The 16,439-nt window shown below is 42.0% G+C and overlaps 1 pseudogene; it reads left to right on the top strand.

Annotated features, from left to right (window-relative positions):
• The first annotated feature begins 7,564 nt into the window (after nt 1-7,564).
• Nucleotides 7,565-14,908, top strand: LOC138895421 (uncharacterized; annotated as a pseudogene).
• The last annotated feature ends 1,531 nt before the right edge of the window (nt 14,909-16,439 follow it).

Raw genomic sequence — 16,439 nt, 5'->3', positions numbered from 1 at the left:
TTATGCGACTGAACTCAGAATGAAACTCTAAGCTGCCTACGTACCTCGGTGAAGAGGATCAAGTCATACTGTAGTTCAAAATGGGTGAATATTTTTTTATTTATTTTTTATTTTTTATGTCCTAACTTTTGCTTAGGCCGCCCCTTTCGAGGTTTTCAACCTAGCAGACTTTTTTTTATGTCCTAACTTTTGCCTAGGCCCCTCTTTTTTTTGAGGTTTTCAACCTAGCGGACTTTATTTTTTTGGGGTGGGCCGTACACAGTTTAGACTCATGCGGACCAGGAGTGTAGGAACATGCAGTTTAGGCTCATGCGTCAAGGAGTGTTGCATCTTCAAGGATAATACTTCTTCAAAAACTTGCCATTGATATGGTCGATTCTCATGCCATCTGCATCAACTAGCTTGTAAGCCCCACTTGAATAAGTTTCTTGTACGACATATGGTCCATCCCATTTTGAAGTGAACTTTCCTATAGGTTTATTGGAAGTAATAATGGGTCTTCGTACGGCAAGGACTTGATCTCCTATTTGAAAGGATCTCGGGCGAACTCTTTTTTTGAAGGTGTGAGACAATCGAGCTTGATAACATTCAAAACTCTGTTAAGCTTCCAACCTCTTCTCATCAAGAGCCTCCAACTCTGCTAATCGAAGTCTAGCATTTTCTTCATCAGTGATACCTTCTTGAATAGCCAATCGTAATGAAGGTATTTGACGCTCGAGTGGCAAGACAGCTTCGACTCCATAAACGTGTGAATAAGGAGTCGCTTGTGTTGACGTGCGATGATTCATCCTATATGCCCATAGAGCTTCTTCCATACGGTTGTGAGCACGTGATTTTTGCCCGACTAAAATATTCCTATAGAAATTCACAAATAGAGTTTTTCTTAATTGTTTTTAGTTTTTATAGAATTTGTAGGAATTTTGGTTAAATATTGCTTGCATTTAGCTGCATATTTAATATTCTAAAATCATAAAAAAAAATACCAAAATGTCCAAAGTATTTCGTGCATAACATTTTAGGTCTTAATTGCATTTAGAATTTAATTACATAAGTTAATCGCATTACTTAACAAAAATAAAAAAATATTGGACATTTTTACATTTTTAAGTTTTCAGTTGCAAATTAGTAATTTTTTTAGTCTTAAGTTAATTAATTATTTTTATGTTAGAAATAGATAATTTAATTAAATTTATTAAGATAAAAAATCAAGAAAAAAAATCTCTCTTGGGCCACCATATTCAGTGGCCCAATTCCCCCGAATTGTCCAGTTCGCCCAGCCCAACACTTCAACACCTGAACCCGTGACCCGTCCAAAGCGGCCGACCCGCCCCACTCCCTTCTTCAATCTGAGCCCTCCAACCCATCCCCATCCAATGGACACAATCAACTCCCACACCCCATATAAAATACCAATTATAACACCCACCAAAAAAAAAACCTAAACCTAATCCTTCAATCTCCCACGGCACCCCCCACCCCTCCTCCACCTCTCTGCTGCCAAACGACCCCCCGAACCCAACGAAAAATCAACACACTCGCCTCACGTGCTCCCTCATCTCTCCTTTTGCCACGTAGCGTAACTAACTCTGACAACGGAATTATTCCTTCCGGATTTTTGAACATTTAGATTTTTCTTTTGAGGCGGTTTTTAGATGAATGGGGGCCATAGATTGATTGACAATCGATCCATGCCTTTCATTTGTCCCAAAAATTGTCCACACAAAGAGTTGATGATTTTCGGATTTGGAAGGAGGGCAGTGCTATATATATATCTGAGGTCTTGAGGAAGAAAGGGGGTGAGAAAAAATCAGAGAAAGTTTCGGTTAAAGATTTCGAGGACAAAATTTCAGAGAGTTGGTTTTAATCGATGAGTTTCTTCTTTTCGTTTTTTTAGTTTCACGGATACAAAAGGGAGTAAGAAAATTTTCAGTTTAGTTTTTGGTCTCTTCCTTGTTTTTTTTTCAAAAAAAAATCTGCAGTCATTCTCAAAAGAAAAATAGAAAATTCCCTCTTATTTTTCATTTTTCTGCTCTCATATCATACTGTTTTGGAGCAATTTCTGGATTTCGGGGTTAAGTCTGAAGCTGTTGTGAGCTAGTTTGTTACTGTTGCTTTGCTCCTTGCTGTTACATCTTCTCAGTTTCAGAGCTTTATTTTCTTTTAGTCTAAATCTGCTGTGAACAGGTATGGAGTTGAACACCTGTTTTATCCTTGAATTATATATGAAAGTTTGGAAGCCATCTGCTATTATTTTGGGTGAAGTGCAGCCATGAATTTTGTTTTATCTTTGATGTCAATGTTCTTTTTCATTGTGTTATGTATATGGTCATTAGCTTAGCAAGTTTGAAATTCGAAATTAAATGTATGTATTCATCATTCTATCCACATAGTGGTACAAAGTTGTAATAATGTTGGGATCTTTGCTTAACATAATTTAAAAGTGAACTACTATAAGGCTCAAAGATTTTGTTGTTTGAGTGTTAGCAGTGATTTTAATGCATCATCCTCTATTATTGTGCTTATAATTTTATAGTGTTGTTCCAAACATGGATTTTAAAGTTAATAAATTGGGTCATATAAGTCAATGCAAGGTTTACTAGGAATGTTTTGGGGTCTGCATCTTTTATTGATACAAATAATAGGATTTAGCTATAATATCATTTTCGTTTCCTTCATTCTTTTCGATTTTTATTTTTTAGTTTCTTTTTGGTTCGTTTGTTCTTATCCATATATCTCACTTATTAGTTATTTGAGACCAAACAAGCTGTTGGAAGATTTAATCTTATTGCAGTATATGTTCCAGTTTTATGTTTTTTTTTTTTTTTTTTTGCTAATTCTTGGCACAATTTCTTTCATATGTATTTGGCTTACTACATTATTTTGCTGTGCTATTGAGAACGTGACATTTAGTGTCTTTGGATTTTTTTTTTTTTTTGAGTACTAACAAAATTCCAAGCAAGAGCATTTAGATATTAGTCCATCATTGCTCCAGGAGTCGACCCATTCTTCTACATTGATTTTCATAAGTCACGGCCTAGCAATAATCTCAAAATAGTTTAGAAATAATTCATAAATATCGTAGCTTGAATTAGGCGCGATTAATAAATTATCGCGGCCATGGGTACCGTTCCCATGGCATGGTTACGATATGTAAATCCCATTCGGGTGTGCATTTCATGTGACCCGACCATAACTCTAAACCATAATAAAATAAGCATGTCGTAACTCGCGGGTGCATTTCATGTGGCGCGGTTTGCGACGTGTGCCAAAGCGACAAGTGTACGACATCGTGACTTGTTTCAAATAAATTTCATAAATATTAAAAGCAGTCAGAAAGCTAAAAAGCACAATAGATTTTAAATCAGATAATTAGGCCGATTATTGATAGTTGAGCGACCGTGCTAAAATCACGGAATTCGGAAGTGCCTCACACCTTCTCCCGGGTTAACAGAATTCCTTACCCGGTCTCCTGTGTTCGCGGACCATAAATAGAGTCAAATTTCCTCGATTTGGGATTTAAAATAAACCGGTGACTTGGGACACCATAAATTATCCCAAGTGGCGACTCTGATTTAATAAATAATCCCATTTCGAATATTGTCACTTTAATTGGAAAAACTCCCTTATCCCCTACCCGCCTTCGGGAAAAAGGAGGTGCGACAGCTCTGGCGACTCTGCTGGGGACCGAACCCAGAATCTCTGGTTCAGGGTTCAGAATTCGAGCTTAGAATAACTGTTATACTTGGCTTTTGTCTATTATCTGATTTTTACGTGTTTGAACCTAATGTGCTAAATGCCGCTTTTTACCGCTTTGATATTGTTTGAACTGTATATAAATTGCTACGAAACCCTCCTTCTCTCTGAGTCTTCTAAATCTTCTGGGGAGCGTGCGCTTCGCGTGGCTTCTTTTCTGTTAGAGTCATATCTTAATTTTAGAACGAGGTTCAGACAAGTTGCAAAGCCGGTGAAGCTTCTGTATTCCCGGTACGCTGCCCCCCCTAGCCCGAGTTGTCCGCTCGGGTAAGCCAGGTCTAGAACAATACACCCAGGATTTAAAACATAGAATAACACAGCCTCATGCCGGATCCCTAGTAGGCACGTTTGCTTGCATTACGTGCATTTGACTTAGGGGACTCAACACAGGGGTTGGGTCCGTCTAGGATAGGTGCACCCGAAAATTAAGAGACCATCATGATGCATCCTTTACGTGCTACTTGTGCATTAATTTGCTTGGCTTGTATGTTGACCGGTTTCTAGAGTAAGGAAAGAAAATCAAAAAAAAGAAAAAAAAAAAGAAAAACCAAGAGTGAGGTAGGATAGAAAAATGCCCGATTTTGATAATCCTGATATTCAAAAAAAAATCCCGTTGCTCTACCAAAAAAAAAAAAAGACAAAAAAAAAGAAGAAAATCATTTCAAAACAAATCATATCTTTCTGTGCATCAAAATTGACCGAACTACGCGGGTTTGATTCTCACCGGATGTGAGATACGTAGGCAACCTTCATCGGGTCCGGCCCCGTTTTTGCAAAAATAACTAGAAAATATGAAAGTGCATCATTTTGTCATAAATAAATTTAGGGGATGTCACTTTCTGTCCAAATAGCCAGAAACGTCCCGACGGGATGCAGGAAGTTTATTTTACCAGAATAGCCACCTATGGCTCTTTTTCTAATTTTGGCCACTTAGCAAGCACAACTTTAAAATCTTCATTTCTTAAGGGCTGAAGGGCCGTATTTGCAAAGGTGGCCTTGAGTTGTTTGAGTTTTATTTTGCACAAATAATCTTTCTTTTGGGGCCAAAAATAAAAATAAAAATCAAAAATCACTTGTTTTTAATCGGTCGCCTTAAATAAAATATGCAGGATGAGCACTGTTGAAAATATACCTTTTCGAGTCATAGACGAGATTCCACTAGGACTCCATATGTGGTGGAACGACCTGGGGGAGGTCAGCAAGCGTTCTGTGACAAAGGCTTTAGGTGGGCTCACTGGTCTTCTGGAAATTAAACCAAGGGTTGATATAATCGAAGCTTTGATACCGTTTTGGGACCCGACACACAATGTTTTCCACTTCTCATATTTCGAGTTGACCCCTACACTAGAGGAGGTAGCAGGTTATGTTGGTTTCGAAGGGAAGTTAAGGCATCAATATCCAGTAGCACCAAGAACTGTAACCCCTCATAAGTTTTTGGACCTCCTCAGTATTAGCCGGCAGGTTAAAGATGAAAATTTAGCCGGAGGATTCTGCACATTCCGTTTCTTATACAGCCGGTATGGGGACCCCCACGGATTTGAGGCTCCGGACACTGGTTTGAATCATCAGGGAAATAAAGACAAATGGGAAGCACGTAGGGGTCTGGCCTTTGTGGTGGCATTTTTAGGCACTCTGATATGCCCAAGGAGTGACAAACATATAGAATTGGGGCTTGCAGGAGTGGCCGACTTTATGGTCAAAAGGGCCAATGGCACTATCATACCGATGATTCTCGCAGAAATTTACCGAGCTTTAACCGCTTGTCGAGCCGGGACAAAGTTTTTTGAGGGTTGCAACTTGCTTTTACAAATGTGGTTGGTAGAACATCTTTGTCATCGCCCAGGTTACATGAACTACGGTCTGACCGGACTCAATTGCATCGAAGAATATGAAAATCGATTAAACGGTCATGAGTTTCCAGAAGGTACTGAGGCATGGTTCGCGTATTTGGTTTCTTTAAACGCAAATCGAATTGAGTGGGCTTTTGGTTGGCTCCCGGTCGACGAAGTTATCTACATGTCCACCGGAGTGTGCTTTCTTTTATTAATGGGTCTTCGGAGTATTCAGCCATATGCCCCACATCGGGTCCTACGCCAGTTGGGCAGATACCAAACAATCCCCTATGACGAAGATTTGAGTCCACATGTTATTGAAATATGCCCGAAAGCCATGTTTCCAGAAGAAAGGGTTCGCCAGATTTGGCACCAATGCAGGTTCCTGGAACCACAGACTCAAGTACGAGATTTGTCCATAGGTGAAGTAGGATCCAACTACGCCACGTGGTACAGGAAAAGAAGTTGGGTCGGTCAAGAGCCAGAACAGCCCGCCAAAAGGCCCCATGTCCAACAATTCACCGATGGAGCACGAGAGCAATGGGTTTGGTTGGCTAAAGAAAAGGAATACCGAACTACTATAAACAAGCTAGAAGAACAAATTGAAAAAATCAAATTTGATAGTAGTTTGCAGGCAGCTGAAGATGAAGGGGAAAAGAAGAGGTTGGCCAAGGAAAATGAAGCCCTTCGAGCCCAGATCCAGAGAATGAAAATAGCCGCCGAGACACCAGCAAGAAGTGAGAGAAATGAGAAAATTATAACCAACCTGAGGCGGAAAGTGCATGATTATAGTTTTGACTTGACAAAGGCCGAAAGGGACTTGTTCAATGCTCAGGCAAGGCTGGCGAAAGGTGCGGAAGAACACGCTAGATTAGCCCACCAGTTGAAGCAGAAATATGACAAAGAAGTAGCAATTTTACAGAAAAAGCTGGTTGCCTTGGAAAATGAAATGATCAAGCAAACAAAGGATTTCAAGACAGAAAGAGAGCATTGCTATGCACTGATTTACCAACTACAAGAAAGCCTGAAGCAGTTACAAGACCAAAGCAACACAGATACACAAGTGTTAGAGGCTCGGGCCCAGCAGATTGGACGTTTGCTTCAAGAAAAGGGTGTCATCAGAATGAGGATTAAAGAGATAGCTGATTATGTTGTAATGAAATGCCATGAATGTGAAGACATGACCAAGTCTATGTTTTTTGCTTCTGTAATGACATTCGTCCGACAGGTGATGGTTGACCTAGACCGCCTTCAAGAAGATATTGCCCGCAGGCCCGTGCGGAGACCGGCTGATGTCCCGCAAGCCTCCGGAGTACCAGTGGAGGCTCTTATGTATTTTTGATTTCCTTTAGTAGTCTGTATTTTACTTTCTCCGAGTCTTGTTCGTCTTTGTCAAGGTTGTCTATTACTTTATTTCGAGTCTATAGATTTTCCTTTTGCAGTCATCGCTACTTTTAGTCCTTGTAATAGAAAATCCAAAAAGATGTCTTTTATTGATGAAATAAATTATTTCGTATCTATTTCTCTGAACTACGTAATGATCTGATTCATGCGGCGTCATGATACGTAGGCAATCCCCATAGGATTCGATCATATTCTTAAAAGAAAATAGAAAATAAAATAGAAAAGAAGAGAGAGAAAAAGAGAGAAAATGAGGGAAGAAAGAAAAGAGGGGTCGAACTAAAGAAAAGAGGAAAGAATAAGTATTAAAAGAGCGAAACATAGCAAAGGAGAGAGGGAAAATCAGGATTGGAGAATTTGGAAAAGCCGGGATGAAACATACGAGCCGTCGCAAAGCATTTAGGAACGTTAACTGCTCAGGTGCATTGCATACCCAATGTGCGATTAACTATCTGTAAATTGCTTTTAAAACTGACCAAGTTTTTGTGTGCACACAGACAGGTTTTGTTTTAGGTGGTTAGTTTGTTGGCATCCTGGCAAGTCACCCTTATAACACCAGATCAAAGTGCAAGGCAGTCATGACTAACAAAGAATTGGACACGGGTGTTGTCGACCCGCCAAGGATGATTGTAGAATCGGAGTCTGAATTGAAAGAGGAGGTCTATAGGTTGAAGCATCAAATGGCAGAAATGTATCAAGCCTGGGTCAGGGGGCATCCTCCACCTTCATTCCCCGCTAACTACCCAAAAAATCCCGCTTTCATCCCACCACTGTCACAAGCCCAAGATCCCATTACCATTGATCTTTCCCCTCAGCACGCACCAGGCTTTACCCCTTATCGCCACTACCCTGGCACCTCGTCCCAAACCTTTCATGCTCCACCAGCCAAAACAACTACAATCCCTGCTCCGACATCTGCTCCTGTTTTCGTAGCCCCTCCGCGAGCTACCCTTCACAGATCTTCTAGTGAACCCGCGTTCCAAGCTCCAGATAGCCAATATTATGTTCCGGAACCAACTTTCAAAGTCGCGGATCCTTATTCCCATGCCCCTCACTTTGAACCTCTTGTCGAAACTGAGAAACCATCCCGGAATGTGGAGCAGGACGAGATGTTCAGGAAAGTGAAGAGCCTAGAGCAATCTTTGAAGAACATGCAAGGGATAGGAAGCCAAGTAAGTGTGGCTTACAAGGATTTATGCTTATTTCCGGATGTTCAACTGCCCGCTGGGTTCAAGATGCCCAAGTTTGACCCGTACGATGGACATGGAGATCCCGTGGCCCATTTGAGAGGCTTCTGCAGCAATATGAGAGGCGCCGGTGGGAAAGATGAATTATTAATGGCATATTTCAGTCAGAGTCTGAGTGGGGCAGCTTTAGAGTGGTACACCCGCCAAGACACTAGCAAGTGGTACACATGGGATGACTTGGCTCAGGCCTTTGCTCGGTACTTTCAGTACAATATAGACATTGTCCCGGATCGCCTATCTTTGACCAAGGTAGAGAAGAGGCCCAATGAAAGCTTTAGGGAATATGGTTTCAGATGGAGAGAACAAGCTGCACGAGTCTACCCTCCAATGGAGGAAGATGAGATGGTCGAGTACTTTCTTCAAGCCCTAGAGCCCACTTACTTTGGCCATTTGATCTCAGCCATAGGTAAGTCCTTCAACGATGTGGTAAAGATGGGAGGAATGGTGGAAGAGGGACTCAAGTCAAGCAAGATCATGAGCTACTCTACCATAAAAGCGACCACACATGCAATTCAAAGTGGCACCGGAAGCCTGTTAGGCAAAAAGAAGAAAGAAGATGTCGCTATGTTTGTCTCTGGATCGTGGCGTGGCCCAAGGGGTCCGCCTCACCAGTACACCCAAACTCGACCCCAACCTCAAGCCTACACCCAAGCTCCATATAATCCATCTCAGCACTATCTCCGGCCACAAGAACCTAGATATTCTGTCGAGCTACCCCAATACCATGTTCACCACGCACAGTCATATGCTCAACCCCCTCCTTACCCGCAATGGAGTGCTCCAACTCCACAAAATATTTATACACCCCCACAAACATACCAAAACCCTACTGGTCCAAGTTTTCGACCAAGGCCAGATTACAGAAAAGAGAGGCAACAGCGGAAAGAAACCTTCACCCCTCTTGGAGAGTCCTATACCAGTTTGTTTCAGAGGTTGAGGCAGTTGGACGTTTTGAGGCCGATTGAGCCCAAGATACCAAATCCGCCTCCAAGGAACCTTGATTACTCCCTTAGATGCACATATTGTTCTGATGCCCCAGGGCACGACACGGAGAAGTGCTGGCATTTGAAGAGGGCGATCCAAGAGCTTATTGATAAAAATCAAATTGTGGTCCAGAGCCCGGAGGCGCCAAACATCAACCAAAATCCGTTGCCGACCCATACAGAGACACATATGATCGAGATAGTTCATAAAGATGGGGAGCCCAAAATCTTTTCCAAGTCTGTCATGATGATCCGGGCTAGCGAAAGTAATCCAATCAAAGCTCTAGATTCTGCAAAAGCAATGTCCTTGGCAATTAAAGGGGTGTCGGAGAAGCCAAGCGCGCTCAACGTGAAGCCTTCTGTATTGGTTGTGAAAGGGCCTCCGGTTAATGTTGAAGCGAACCAGGAGAGGCAAAAGGTGGTCGTGCCAGGGGCCCCGGGCAAGCCTGTCATAATCGTGGAAGGGGCTCATGTTACCCCCGTTATTATTAAGCAAGTGACCTAGTTGCCAATGGTTGACATAAAGGCCGTCCCGTGGAATTACAAACAGGTGATAGTAACGTACAAAGGGAAAGAAGTAGAGGAAGAAGTCAATGGAACCGGAGGGTTGACTCGTCCTGGGAGATGTTTTACCCCAGAAGAACTGAGGAAAACCAAGCCATCCAAGGACGGCCACATCCCAGTAAAAAAGCCGGTCACCGAAGAAGAGGCTGAGGAATTCCTGAAAAAGATGAAAATGCAAGACTATTCCATTGTAGAACAGTTGAGGAAAACACCAGCTCAGATCTCTCTTCTATCTTTGCTGATACATTCAGATGAACACCGCAAAGCCCTGATGAAGATTTTAAACGAGGCCCATGTTCCTGATAAGATCACGGTGAACCACTTGGAAAAGATTGCTAACAAGATTTTCGAAGCGAATAGGATCACTTTCTCAGATGATGAACTCCCTATAGAGGGTACAGAACACAATCGAGCTCTTTATCTCACAGTGAAGTGCGAGGATTTTGCTGTCTCAAGGGTACTGGAGGATAAAGGTTCTAGTGCGAATATTTGCCCTTTGTCCACTTTGCAAAAGTTGAAGATTGGCACCGAAAGGATCCACATTAATAATGTATGCGTTCGAGGCTTCGATGGAGGAGGGAAAGATTCTGTCGGTGATATAATGCTAAATTTGTCAATAGGGCCGGTTGAGTTCACTATGGAGTTCCAAGTGCTAGATGTGGCTGCCTCTTATAACTTGTTGTTGGGCAGGCCTTGGATCCACGCTGCCAAGGCAATCCCGTCTTCTCTGCATCAAATGGTAAAGTTCGAATGGGACAGATAGGAAATAGTTGTGCACGGTGATGAGAACTTATCTGCTTACAATGACACAATCGTTCCATTTATTGAAGTTGAAGATGATAAAGGGCCTTGGGTTTACCAAATGTTCAAAACAGTGTCTGTCGGGAAAATTCCCGAAGGAGAACGCATCCTAGGTCCGAAGATACCATCCGCGTCTGTCATGGTAGCAAATGAAATGTTGAAGAATGGTTTTCTGCCGGGCAAAGCTCTGGGTTTATCTCTGCAGGGAATTGTGCATCCGGTGTGTCCACGTGAAAGTTTTGGTACATTTGGTTTGGGATTCACACTCACAGGGAAGGACGTGAAAAAGGCTAAAAGTTTGAAAGGAAAGGCATGGTCACTTCCTAAGCCTGTTCCACATATCTCCAAGTCTTTTGTCAAGCCAGGGGTCGCAAAACGCCCAATATCAGCGGTCCCAAAACCTGTGGTCGACTTTGATGAAGAGTTGATCAAGAGGTTCCAGAGTTTGTTTGATGAGGTTAATATGGTAGAAATCGGGAAAGGTTCCAGTAATGCCGATGTGCAGCTCGTTGGGCCAAATGTGAAGCTTAGCAATTGGAAAGCTACTCCTCTCCCCGCCCGAAAGGAGTTTTGGTAGTTTGCTTTGTTTTCCTTTCTGCTATCTGGGTTATTCCAGGGTTGTAATCCAGATTTTTTATTTTTTGTTTGTTTTGATGTACAAACCCTCCTATCCTTTTATTTTCAATGAAATACAATTTCCCGTTTTCCATTAATCCTGATAGCGTTTCATTTTTGTTTTTGCTTTTCTTTCTGTACAGTTCCTTTTATGCTGGTTTCAATGACATGACATGCATGAGGAATTTTCAGCCAAATCTTAAAAGCCAATCTAATTCTGAAATAACGATCCAAGAAGTAGAGGGTGATGATGAAATAGAATACGATGAAGAGGCGGCATTTGAGGAAGTCAGTAGAGAACTAAAACACTTCGAAGAAAAACCCAAGCCTAATTTGAATGAAACCGAAGCAATCAATTTAGGGGATCAAAATAATGTCAGAGAAACCAAGATAAGTGTGCATCTGGAACCGCAAATCAAGGAAGAAATAATCAAAACACTATTTGCATACAAAGATGTCTTTGCATGGTCATATGGCGACATGCCGGGCTTGAGTACTGATTTGGTAGCTCGTAAATTGCCAACCGACCCTACATTCCCTCCTGTCAAGCAAAAGTTAAGAAAGTTCAAGACTGATATGAGTGTGAAGATTAAAGAAGAAATCACAAAGCAACTGGAGGCAAAGGTCATTCGGGTCACTTAGTATCCCACTTGGTTAGCTAATGTGGTACCAGTACCAAAGAAGGATGGTAAGACGAGGGTGTGTGTTAATTATCGTGATCTCAACAAGGCAAGTCCAAAGGATAACTTTCCATTGCCGAATATCCACATTCTGATTGATAATTGTGCCAAGCATGAGATCGGGTCTTTCGTGGATTGTTATGCGGGATATCATCAGATCCTGATGGACGAGGAAGACGCAGAAAAGACAGCATTCATCACGCCATGGGGGACGTATTGCTACCGGGTAATGCCATTCGGTTTAAAGAATGCTGGGGCAACTTACATGAGGGCAATGACTACTATATTTCATGACATGATACACAAGGAAATTGAGGTTTATGTAGATGATGTGATCATAAAGTCAAAGAAGCAGTCCGACCATGTTGGGGATTTGAGAAAGTTTTTCCAAAGGCTCCGCAGGTACAACCTCAAGCTCAATCCGGCGAAATGTGCATTTGGTGTCCCGTCGGGGAAACTGTTGGGATTCATAGTCAGTCGACGCGGCATCGAGTTGGATCCGTCAAAGATTAAGGCCATCCAAGAACTACCACCACCAAAGAATAAAACTGAGGTGATGAGCCTGCTCGGGAGGTTAAACTACATCAGCAGGTTTATTGCTCAACTCACGACAACTTGTGAGTCCATCTTTAAGTTACTAAAGAAGAATGCTGCGATTAAGTGGACCGATGAGTGTCAGGAAGCATTTGATAAGATCAAGAATTACCTGCTGAACCCCCCTGTGTTGGTCCCGCCAGAACCTGGGAGACCTTTAATCCTCTATTTGACAGTCACGGATAATTCTTTTGGTTGTGTGTTGGGTCAACACGACATCACGGGCAAGAAAGAGCAAGCCATTTATTACCTCAGCAAGAAGTTCACTCCTTATGAGGTTAAGTATACTCTTCTTGAAAGGACATGTTGCGCCCTGACTTGGGTGGCGCAAAAGTTGAAGCATTATCTGTCATCCTACACTACTTACCTCATTTCTCGCATGGATCCTTTAAAGTATATCTTTCAGAAGCCTATGCCCACAGGAAGATTGGCGAAGTGGCAGATTTTACTCACAGAGTTTGACATCATTTATGTGACTCGGATCGCGATGAAAGCCCAAGCCCTAGCCGATCATTTGGCCGAGAATTTGGTGGATGAAGTATATGAGCCACTGAAGACTTATTTTTCTGATGAAGAAGTGATGTATGTTGACGAGGCTGATCATGATGAAAAGCCAAGTTGGAAACTCTTCTTTGATGGAGCTGCTAACATGAAGGGTGTCAGAATAGGGGCTGTACTCATTTCTAAAACAAGGCATCACTACCCCGTAACAGCTCAACTTCGATTTTATTGCACTAACAACATGGCTGAATACGAGGCATGTATTCTGGGTTTGAGGCTAGCTATAGACATGGGAGTTCAAGAAATATTGGTTTTAGGAGATTCAGATTTGTTGGTTCACCAGATTCAGGGAGAATGGGAGACTCGGGATTTGAAGCTCATACCGTATCGACAATGTCTGCATGATCTTTGTCAACGATTCAGGTCGGTAGAATTCAGGCATATTCCCAAGATTCATAATGAGATTGCCGACGCCCTGGCTACTCTGGCGTCAATGTTACACCATCCAGATAAGACTTACGTCGACCCTCTGCAAATCCAAATCCGTGATCAGCATGCCTATTGCAATGTGGTTGAGGAGGAACTTGATGGCGAGCCTTGGTTCCATGATGTCAAGGAATACATCAAATCAGGGGTATATCCAGCACATGCCACGGGCGATCAAAAGAGAACCATTCGACGTCTGGCTAGTGGATTTTTCTTAAGTGGGGGAATATTATACAAGAGAACTCCAGATCTAGGATTACTAAGGTGTATAGATGCTAAACAAGCCTCGACTATCATGGCCGAAGTGCATTCCGGGGTTTGCGGGCCACATATGAGTGGGTATGTCTTGGCGAAGAAGATTCTTCGAGCAGGTTATTATTGGCTCACCATGGAACGTGATTGCATCAGCTTTGTTCGCAAATGTCATCAATGCCAGGTGCACGGTGATTTGATTCATTCCCCGCCATCTGAGCTGCACACAATGTAGGCACCTTGGCCCTTTGTTGCTTGGGGCATGGATGTCATTGGACCGATTGAGCCGGCAGCGTCAAACGGACATAGGTTTATTCTGGTGGTCATTGATTACTTTACCAAGTGGGTCGAAGCTGTAACTTTCAAGTCCGTGACCAAGAAGGCGGTGGTAGATTTTGTTCATTCAAACATCATTTGCCGGTTCGGAATTCCCAAGGTAATCATCACAGATAATGCTTCCAATCTCAACAGTCATTTGATGAAAGAGGTTTGCCAACAGTTCAAGATCATGCATCGAAACTCCACTCCATATCGTCCTAAGGCAAACGGAGCTGTTGAGGCTGCTAACAAGAACATAAAGAAGATACTTCGTAAGATGGTGCAAGGTTCTAGGCAATGGCATGAAAAGTTACCTTTTGCTTTACTAGGTTATCGCACTACTGTTCGCACTTCAATAGGCGCAACTCCCTATTTGCTGGTATATGGAACCGAGGCAGTTATACCTGCAGAAGTTGAGATTCTATCCCTGCGGATCGTTGTTGAAGCTGAAATTGATGATGATGAGTGGGTCAAAACCCGGCTAGAGCAATTGAGTTTGATTGATGAAAAAAGATTGGCAGCAGTATATCATGGTCAATTGTTTCAGAAAAGAATGGCAAGAGCATACAACAAGAAGGTGCGTCCCCGAAAATTTGAGGTGGGTCAGCTGGTATTGAAACGCATCCTTCCACATCAGGCTGAAGCTAAAGGCAAGTTAGCCCCAAACTGGAAGGGGCCGTTCATTGTGACAAAGGTGTTGCCCAATGGTGCTTTGTATTTAACAGACATAGAAGGTAAATGTGTGGATATGGCTATCAATTCTGATGCAGTCAAGAGATATTATATATGATTTCTTTGCTTATCTTCAATCGCATTTTGTACTAGACACGTTCAAAGTTGGAATGACGAAGGCATTTTATTCTGCTATCCCAAACACTTTTATCATTTGTTACCCCTTTTTGAGCCTTATTTATTTTTTTTCTTTCATACCCCTCTTTTGGAATCAGAAGCAGTGTTAGAAATATAAAAGAATTAAAAAAAAAAGAGAAAAGAAAAAAAGAAGAAGAAGAAAAAAAAGGAGAAGGAAAAGAGAAAAGCAAAGAAAGAAAAAGAAAAGAAAGGAGAAAAAGAAAGGCAAAGTAACAAAAACAAAACTCTTATGTTTGAACTACGTTCGCCTTGATTCCTTTTAAGGATACGTAGGCAGCCTTACACGGTTCGGTCCTATCAAAATAAAAATCCAAAATTCCCCAGATTCGAAGAAACTGGGGCAGAAGTTTTAGTTTTGTAAAAAGATCTGATTCCAAAAGTTGTAATTTTGAACCCCTTCATCTTGAATTATTTTGAGCCCGCATGCTACCCTTTCTTTCTAACCCTGTCCAAACCCTACACTACAGTCCAAAGAAAGACCTTCTGATCAACTTTGAGGATGCCAAGCCAAATGAGATAGAGGTGCGATTTACATCACGGGTAGCACCTTGGTTCATGGGCACAAGGAAAAATGAATAAATGAGAGAGTCTTATTGGTGAAAACTCTCACGGGCACCATAGGGCGACGGTGAGTCGAGAGAAAATTCAAATGAGAGAGTCTTATTGGTGAAAACCCTTACAGGCACCATAGGGCGATGGCGAGTCGAGAGAAAATTCAAATGAGAGAGTCTTATTGGTGAAAACCCTCACGGGCACCATAGGGTGATGGCGAGTCGAGAGAAAATTCAAATGAGAGAGTCTTATTGGTGAAAACCCTCACAGGCACCATAGGGCGATGGCGAGTCGAGAGAAAATTCAAATGAGAGAGTCTTATTGGTGAAAACCCTTACGGGCACTATAAGGCGACAATGAGTTGAGAGAGGAGCAAATGAGAGAGGTTTGCTGGTGAAAACCCCTCGGGGCATTACAAGCTGAATCAGGATCATGACTTTACAAAGAAATTGAATTATGGAAAACCCGGTTTTGAAGTATGAAGACATGGCATGAACTGAAATGTGATTAGTTGGATGGATTAGGCTGATCAGTTCAAAATGCATGTCATGATCATTGGAGCCAGTTGCTTCATTCAGATAAGTCTTTTTTCCATTTTTCTTCAAATAGTCATCTCTGTTTTTTCTTTTATTTTATTCCTAATTCTCGAAGTCACTTCGCTTCGTTTCTTTTGGGTCTATTTTTCTAAGTCTCAGTCAAATTAGTCTGTTGTTAAGCAAGCAAGATAGGACTTCAAAGCTCATTACCAGATTTTTATTTGCACTAAGCGAAATTCGGCCAGGCACATCCCAAGTGACATGATGTAGAATTAGCAATGCGGTGGTAACTGAAGTTCAGGTGGTCAAGTGATTCGTGAATTTGTAGGAAATGCAAAGGTTCGACAGTTGTCAGAATGAAAGTGCCATACGGCGAGTTGAGTGTAAGGGATTCAAGTCATTCAGAGGTTTTGTGTTCAAGGTCCGATTGAAGGGTCAAACAATTCTTTGTAGC

This window comes from Nicotiana tomentosiformis, chromosome 7 (genome assembly GCF_000390325.3).
Source record: "Nicotiana tomentosiformis chromosome 7, ASM39032v3, whole genome shotgun sequence".
NCBI lineage: Eukaryota > Viridiplantae > Streptophyta > Magnoliopsida > Solanales > Solanaceae > Nicotiana > Nicotiana tomentosiformis.
This window is presented reverse-complemented; position numbering and strand designations above follow the sequence as displayed.